Raw genomic sequence first — 9407 nt, forward strand, 5'->3', positions numbered from 1 at the left:
CTTTACCTTGTAACTTTAAACCACTGTATTAAACAAAAACAACCCACATATTAAAATGTAATTTTCAGAAAATACGTCTGATACCGACACTTCTCATTTTCCGAAAATGATACGGCCTGAATAAAAAATTAAGGCTATTAAAATGAAACCTATTGTTTCTACGGCCGTTTTCTATAGAATTTTTAAACGACAGACTGGACCTATTTTGAAAGCGACTGATTATGGCTTTAACTACGGGCACACGTTACTTTGAAGACATTAAGGGGAAATGGGACAGTTGCCAATATGTATATAGGGAAATAATTTCCTATAGGCAGAAATTAGATTTTTTCAGTATTTTCCGACTTTCAAGGGCAGATAATTAATGACCAAGGCTGCGTACCTATGTTTTTTTTTTTTTCATTTCATATTTCTGTCAGTAAAAAAGTCTAAAGAAGAAATTCCTTCCTTACCGCAAAGTCATGGACCGAATTTCTTTAACTTTGTATACTGACTACAAACGAAGTCTGAAACAGAAATAAAAAATAAAGGGTTCTCTTACCATAATCTTACGGAAGAGCATTAGTGCCAGATGTATGTTATTTATTAAGTCGAAATTTCGAGTTACTTATCTCGAAATTTCGGGTTACCTATCTCGAAATTTCGAGTTACGTATCTTGAAATTTTGAGTTACTAAGTCGAAATTTCGAGTTACTAACTACAATAGTTTACGTTGATGTATAGGTCCTGGCCAAGATAAGGTACCTGTTGTATCCACTGGGTAGCCCTACAGGGTTTGCTCATAGAAAATATCACTATTTAAACCATGTTATTTATTGATTGATTTTGTTGGGTTTAACGTCGCACCGACACAGTTATAGGTCATATGGCGACTTCCCAGCTTTTATGTTGGAAGACCTCAGATGCCTAAACCATGTTTAAGTTTGGAAGGTTTTCGACCTAGTTTGAGCCCATATGTCAATGAAATATAGACATACCCTAAATGAAAGTGTAGTTATGACCAAGATTGGGTACCTGGACAAATCTAGATTTTGAGGAGAGGTCATAGTAGGAGACCGGAAAGTATTCAAACTTAGAATATTTCACTATTTTGACCATATCTGGAAGGTTTTCGACCTAGTTCGAGCCCCTACCACATGAACATACTATACATGCAAATGGGGGTATATATCCTGGATACAGTTTGAAATCTAGAGTAGCTCTAGAGGCTATGGTAGGGCATACATTGATGTATGGTAGTAGATGTTCAAGTCCCTACATGTTCGGTACAATATGTGGATGTGTAGATAAATGATTCCACTCGAAGAGTCAAAAGTCGACCATTAAATTTTTGGCCTTTGACAGACGGACAGACGTTCAAATTTTGTGTATAAAAGGGCAAGATAGTAACTTGAAATTTCGAGTTACGTAAGTCGAAAATTCGAGTTACTAACTCGAAATTTCGACTTATTAACTCGAAATTTCGGGTTACTAACTCGAAAATTCGAGTTAATAAAAAAACGCACCTGGCACTAATGCTCTTTCGTATAATCTTGACTTATCTACCATAATTGAAAACTGGAGTTGTTAGTATTTTCTGATTTTCAAGGACAGATAGTTCAAGATCAAGCCTGGGTACTTATGATTTTTAATTTCCCCTTAAGGTGTTTTCCCGTATTCTAGGTTCGTAAAAACTTGTTTTTAGAATTGTAGTAACATTCTATCTAATTCCTTTGTTTGTCGGTATCTAATATGTCTTTTTGTTACATTTATACTGTGTTTATCTATACTTTTACTATATAGTGCGCACTATTTGGAACATAATGCATAGTACTGTTAATACACATGAACTCATTGATTTTATGTTAAAAAGTCACATTAATAAACCATATTGTAATTGTTCGTGTTTTTAAAAAGACAACGTACAGAAGTATTGCCCCAAGGTATATCTGTTTTGGTCCATTAAGAACTCTGGAGATGTTTTCAAAAAGCTAAAAAAAACATGCAAGCACTTTAAATGTTCGAGTATAAGTACTTATGACTTTTCTACTCTTTATACTAATTTACCACATAATCTTATTAAAGAAAAACCGGTAGCTTTAATTGAGAAAACATTTGCATGAGAAAACTTTAATTATCTGGCTTGCAATGAAACTACAGCATTCTTTTCTAACAGTGCATTTAAGGGATACAACCTTTGGAGATGTGACCAGGTTTGTGAAGCTCTAAGGTTTCTACTAGAAAACATATTTATGAATTATACAACTTAGACAAGTAATTGGTATCCCGATGGGAACCAACTGCGCCCCACTTACTGCTGATTTATTCTTATACTGTTATAAACGAGATTTCATGCTAAGTTTATCCACTGAGACACAATTTGAAATTATTGAAGCTTTTAATGGAACCTCAAGGTATCTTGATATTTTAAATATGGACAACCAATATTTTTCAGAAATGGTGAAACATATTTACCCAAAACAGGTACAGCTTAACAGGGCTAATACTTCAGATTTAGAAGCGTCATTTTCGGATTTAAATTTAAGAATTGTGAATAATAACTGGGAAACGAAAATATATAATAAAAAGGACGATTTTAATTTGGAAATTGTCAACTTCCCTCACCTTGATGGAGATGTTCCTCGAGCAACATCATACGGTGTCTATATTTCACAACGTATTCGTTTTGCATAAGCTTGCTCAAAGATAGAGGATTTTAATGATAGAAATTTTCATATCACCAAGAAATTATTACAACAGGGTTTACCGTTATCATAAGCTACGGAACTGTTAGAAAAATACAATACTTACCTAAAACACTTTTAAAACTTGGACACGAGAGGATACGATATGAAAATCGTGAAGCACAGTACGTGTTTAGTGATTGGCCCGTCTACAGTTAATCGCTACGCTTGCTTATTTGATGGTGCGATGACTAATAAAGTGTAAGACTCCGCGATACTTTTCTCCTAAATCCTATATACAACGGACGGAGGGAGTTGAACTTTGTCTTGCAGCTTTTATGTCGTGATCTTAAAAGTTAGTCTCTTGGTGCTCTTGACTTCAGACAAGTTGTTGTGTACATTGGTGTAATTATACCTTAGATTTACCTTAGTTAATTGGGTGTGGTTGTGTGTTTATCTTTGGTACATGAATGTCTACGCTGTTGTGGTTTACGTTGTAGTGTAACTGTTATTGAGGAACTTGGCGCTCCCCATGTGTATTCATCCTTGTTCTGCTTTCCCCTTCGACTTTTTCCCCCGCCCCACCCCCTTTTTTGGCCCTTTGCCACTTCCACCCCCTCTGTCTGTGTTTGGCATAATTTTATTTGTACTTGTAAGATTTTTAAAGCAACCGGTCTGTAATAGTTAATTTTCATTACGGCTTCTTTTTGTTGTGCTTTGCAAATGCGTGGCTCTGAGGTTGTGTTTTGGTGCTCTGTGCTTCCGAAAAAAATCTACCTTTATCTATTATCTTTTAAATATGAAATTTGGATCTAGTATACCTTAAAGACAAGGAATTTAAATGAGAACGTAAAAGCAACTAAATAAAAATTATGAAAAAATGAAAGAAATGGCACTTGTATGTTTCCGTACTGACTATAAACAAGAGGACCATGACGGTCCTGAATCGCTCGTCTCTTCCCACATGACCCAGTTTTGAGTATGACGTCGTTTTTTCTATTATTTGACATAGTGACCTAGTTTTTGAGCTCATGTAACCCAGTTTTGAACTTGACCTAGATATTATCAAGATAAAAATTCTGACCAATTTTCATGAAGATCCATTGAAAAATATGGTCTCTAGAGAGGTCACAAGGTTTTTCTATTATTTGACCTATTGACCTAGTTTTCGAAGATACGTGACCCTGTTTTGAACTTTACCTAGATATCATCAAGGTGAACATTCTCACTAATTTTCATGAAGATCTCATGAAAAATATGGCCTCTAGAGAGGTCAGATGGTTTTTCTATTTTTATACCTACTGGCCTAGTTTTTGACCGCACGTGACCCAGTTACGAAACTAACCTAGATATCATCAAGGTGAACATTCAGATCAATTTTCATGAAGATCCATTGAAAAATATGGCCTCTAGAGAGGTCAAAAGATTTTAATAATTTTAGACCTACTGACCTAGTTTTTGACTCAGTTTCAAACATGACCTAGATATCATCAAGTTGAACATTCAGACCAACTTTCATACAGATCCCATGAAAAGTATGGCCTCTAGGGAGGTCACAAGGTTTTTTTATTATTTGACCTACTGACCTAGTTTTTTAAGGCACGTGACCCAGTTTCAAAACTGACCTAGATATCATCAAGGTGAACATTCTGACCAATTTTTATGGAGATACATTCACAAGTATGGCCTCTAGAGAGGTCACAATGGTTTTTCTAGTTTTAGACCTATTGACCTAGTTTTTGACCGCACATGACCCTGTTTCGAACTTGACCTAGATATCATCAAGATGAACATTCAGACCAATTTTCATACAGATCCCATGAAAAATATGGCCTTTAGAGAAGTCACAATGTTTTTCTATTATTTGACCTACTGACCTAGTTTTTGTTGGCACATGACCCACTTTCGAACTTGACCTAGAAATCATCAAGATGAACATTCAGACTAACTTTCATACAGATCCTGTGAAAAATATGGCCTCTAGAGAGGTCACAAGGTATTTCTATTATTTGACCTATTGACCTAGTTTTTGACGGCACTGACCCACTTTCGAACTTGACCTAGATATCATCAAGGTGAACTTTCTGACCAATTTTCATGAATATCTCATTAAATATATGGCCTCTAGAGAGGTCACAAGGTTTTTCTATTTTTAGAACTACTGACCTAGTTTTTGACCGCACGTGACCCAGTTTCGAACTTGACCTAGATATCATCAAGATACACATTCAGACCAACTTTCATACAGATCCCATGAAAAATATGGCCTTTAGAGAGGTCACAAGGTTTTTCTATTATTTGACCTACTGACCTAGTTTTTAAAGGCATGTGACCCAGTTTCGAACTTAACCTAGATATCATCAAGATAAACGTTCTGACCAATTTTCATGAAGATCTCTTGAAATATATGGCCTCTAGAGAGGTCACAACGTTTTTCTATTTTTAGACCTACTGACCTAGTGACCGCACGTAACCCAGTTTCGAACTTGACCTAGATATCATCAAGATGAACATTCAAACCAACTTTCATACAGATCCCATGAAAAATATGGCCTTTAGAGAGGTCACGATGTTTTTCTATTATTTGACCTACTGACCTAGTTTTTGAAGGCACGTGACCCAGTTTCAAACTTGACCTAGATATCATCAAGATGAACGTTTTGACCAATTTTCATGAAGATCTTATGAAATATATGGCCTCTAGAGAGGTCACAACGTTTTTCTATTTTTAGACCTACTGACCTAGTTTTTGACGGCACGTAACCCAGTTTCGAATTTGACCTACATATCATCAAGATGAACGTTCTGACCAATTTTCATGAAGATCTTGTGAAATATTTGGCCTCTAGAGAGGTCACAATGTTTTTCTATTTTTAGACCTACTGACCTAGTTTTTGACGGCACGTGACCCAGTTTCGAACTTTACCTACATATCATCAAGATGAATATTTTGACCAATTTTCATAAAGATCTTATGAAATATATAGCCTCTAGAGAGGTCACAAGGTTTTTCTATTTTTAGATCTACTGACCTAGTTTTTGATGGCATGTGACCCAGTTTCGAACTTGACCTAGATATCATTAAGATGAACATTCTGACCAATTTTCATAAAGATCCCAAGAAAAATGTGACCTCTAGAGTGGTCACAAGCAAAAGTTTACGGACGCACGGATGGACGACGGACGACGCACGATCACAAAAGCTCACCTTGTCACTTTGTGGCAGGTGAGCTAAAAACGAACTATGCTTCTATTTATTGTTATCAAAGGTTGAAGGCATTAAACGTCTAGGACAACGAAACTCTTTGTTTGAAATAAGAATGTACGTCATTGTATAGCTATATCGATTCTTAAGATCTTTTTTAAACAAGTAATAAACATATTGTATAAAAGTTTGTTTCGGATATTTATTCATGAATTAAAAACCGTTTTATAAGTCAGTACGGGAGCCTGTAAGTGTCATTTGGACTGAAATGTCGAACTTAAACATGTTTGGTTAATAAGACGGTGATTTGCTTTTGTTATGTCGGGGTAATAACATTTTTTTTAGAATTTGCTAGATGAAAAAGCAATTCATTTTGTACTTTATAACGTAAAGATGTGATTTTTAAACTTTAGAGATAATGACACTTTGTTTCTACGCCCGTTTGCTATAGATCTATCAGATAAATTTTCTACACTTATTTAGAGACTGGAATATTATGAAACGACTGATAATGGCTTCAAATAAATAAATGAGCCGTGCCATGAGAAAACCAACATAGTGGGTATGCGACCAGCATGGATCCAGACCAGCCTGCGCATCCGCGCAGTCTGGTCAGGCTCCATGCTGTTCGCTTTTAAAGCCTATTGGAATTGGAGAAACTGTTAGCGAACAGCATGGATCCTGACCAGACTGCGCGGATGCGCAGGCTGGTCTGGATCCATGCTGGTCGCACACTCACTATGTTGGTTTTCTCATGGCACGGCTCAAATGCTTGCACACTTAACAAAGCGTGATATTTTTATTATCGCCAGGAAAAGGAGGACAAATATGAATTTTGTGTTCTCTTCACAACCCCATCTGACAGTGCAAGTCCTTGCAAATATTTTGAATAACTTTAGTATCGAGTAATTGTCCCTTATTCGGTTAAAAAGATCATTTTGTTGATATCTTTTAAATTTGTAGCAAATATTAAATGTTACTGTTCGTATTGTTTGTAAAGATTTCATCAAAGTAAAGTTATAATAATAAGTATAATATAAAAAATCAGGGAAATTGATACTTTAAGAAAAAATCCACGTGAAACATACATACCTGCTTTGAAGCCATTCAGGGTTTTTTTCCTGTATAAAGATATTTTTAATAAACAGAGTTGTAGCTTTTATTTGATCTCATTCCTGTGTTAAATGTTATCTAATATGTGCAACCGGATACAGAAAAATGTTGCATTAACATTATTTTCAGTGTACTTTCCTAGTATATCTACATATGTCTTTGCCTTGTGTGCATCCCTTAATTTGCATATTGTGAACTGATTTATTTTCTGGTTCTGTGGGAGTACTGTTATATCTAAATTCACCAAACAGCCTTTGACTACCATATCTACAATCAGCTGCCCCGCCCCTAACGGGCTACATGTGCCGATAATACCTGTGCGAATGAACATCATGCAGGCCGATAAATCGAATACTAGTATGCCCCTTTTACCACTAAGCGTCTAGTATCAGCGGACCCTATCACATACTGATTAGGCAGTCAGTATTTATAGAAGGTAACCCCTGGAACTGTTGAAATTTTATACAATAACGCTTCTAATTTCATGAAAAAAGTTCTTAAGACAAAGAATTTTAAAGAGAAAGTAAAAGGGAATAAATAAAAATCAAGACAATTTGAAAGAAACGGCATTTGTATGTTTCCGTACTCACTACACAAACGATATATACTTCCATTCATTGTATTTTAGGTTGTAATATTTTCAGAAAATAATTTGAAAAAAGGCATTGAACGTCAAAGCTAACGAAAGCGTATGTTTGAAATAAGCATGAACATCAATGCTTAGCTCTATCGATTCTTAAGGTCCTTTTGAAATAAACAATATGCAAGTTGTATTAAACTGTTTCAGGTATTCCAGACAATACTTCAGTAAAATTACCATGAATGAACATCTCGGTTTTAAGTCAGTACGGAAGCCTAAAAGCGCCATTTGGACTGAGAACGTATGACTTTGTGCCAAACTTGAAACGTTTCGTTAACTGAGTACTATAATTTTGCTTTCCTCACAAAGTCATGATACATTAAATGTTGGGATAACCACATTTTGAAAGTTCTCAGGACGATAAGACCATTCATTTTGTACGTTACAATGTAAAACTGATTTATTTTAATTAAAATACTATGAAATCAGAATGCAGAAATTACAATTGTTAGTACTATGAGTTGTGACTGATTCAGAGTTTAAGAGTTTGTATTACAGCGCTTTCATTTGTATCATTCCAAACAATAAACAAGCAAATTCGATGAAATGGTATCCCCCGCCGAAAGGGCTTGAGGTGAGGAATGGCAAAAAAATATTTCTGGCAAAAAGTTAAGGATGTTACTAAGAAACAAATAATTTCATTAGTCAAAATCATTTTAACAGAAAATGAATGCTTTTTTGGTGGGGATGGGGTTGAGGGCAGCGGAGAATGGGGGCAGTGGGGATGATTGGGTGAGGGCACAAAATTTCACCTGTTCATTATAAATATTGATGGAAAATTTATGATAAAAAAAAAATAAAAAAAAAAATAAAAACTGGGTGTGGGATGGGGACGCATGATCGGGGTGGTGGGCAAGACCGAGTGGAGAGTGAGGTGGGGGAATGGTACAACTCTGCATGCTAATAAATCTTCATGGAAGGTTTGAAAAAAAAATAATAAAAAGGAATAATTTTTTGAGAGGGGAGTGGGTGAGGGTGTGTGACCAAGGCCAAGGCAGGGTGGTGACCAGGTGTGGGTACAAAACTTCACATGTTTATACTAAATGTTCATGGAAAATAATAAAAGAAGTTTAATGAAATTCTACCAATGGGTTGGTTTGTTATGTACAAATCTGTAGATTTTTAAACAATTAAAGGGCAATAACTCTAAGTAAAATTGATCAATTCAAAAAGAAAATGACCGGCATCATCGAAGTATGTTGGTTCATATTTATTTCAAGTTTCATGAAATTCAACCAGCTTGTTAGTGGGAAATGGCTGCAGATGTAGATTTTTCATTAAATCAAGGGCAATAACTCTAAGGGAAATTGACCAATCCGATAAAAAAAAAATGACAGGCATCATTGCAGTATGCTGGTGCATGTTTATGTCAAGTTTTATGAAATTCTACCTAATAGTTACTGAGAAATGGCTGCGGACGGACATTTTTGATTAAATCAAGGGCAATAACTCTAAGGGAAATTGACTAATCCAAAAAAAAATTTACGGGCATCATCGCAATATGTTGGTTCATGTTTATTTCAAGTTTCATGAAATTCTACCTGCTAGTTACTGAGAAATGGCTGCGGGACGGACGGACGCACGGACTGGCAACGCCATTTCAATACCCCCACTCCCGATTTCATCGGCGGGGGATAAAAAATCATCAGCGCTAAGTTATTATAAAGGCAGACGACTTACGACCATTCAAGTTAATCGTCATCTATTTCCGATTATTGTGCGAAAAATTGTTTTAATCTGGTTTCCTGCCCTATAATGGTTCCAGTTCAAAATGACGTACTTTTTG

Source organism: Mercenaria mercenaria, chromosome 6 (genome assembly GCF_021730395.1).
Source record: "Mercenaria mercenaria strain notata chromosome 6, MADL_Memer_1, whole genome shotgun sequence".
NCBI classification, from domain to species: domain Eukaryota; kingdom Metazoa; phylum Mollusca; class Bivalvia; order Venerida; family Veneridae; genus Mercenaria; species Mercenaria mercenaria.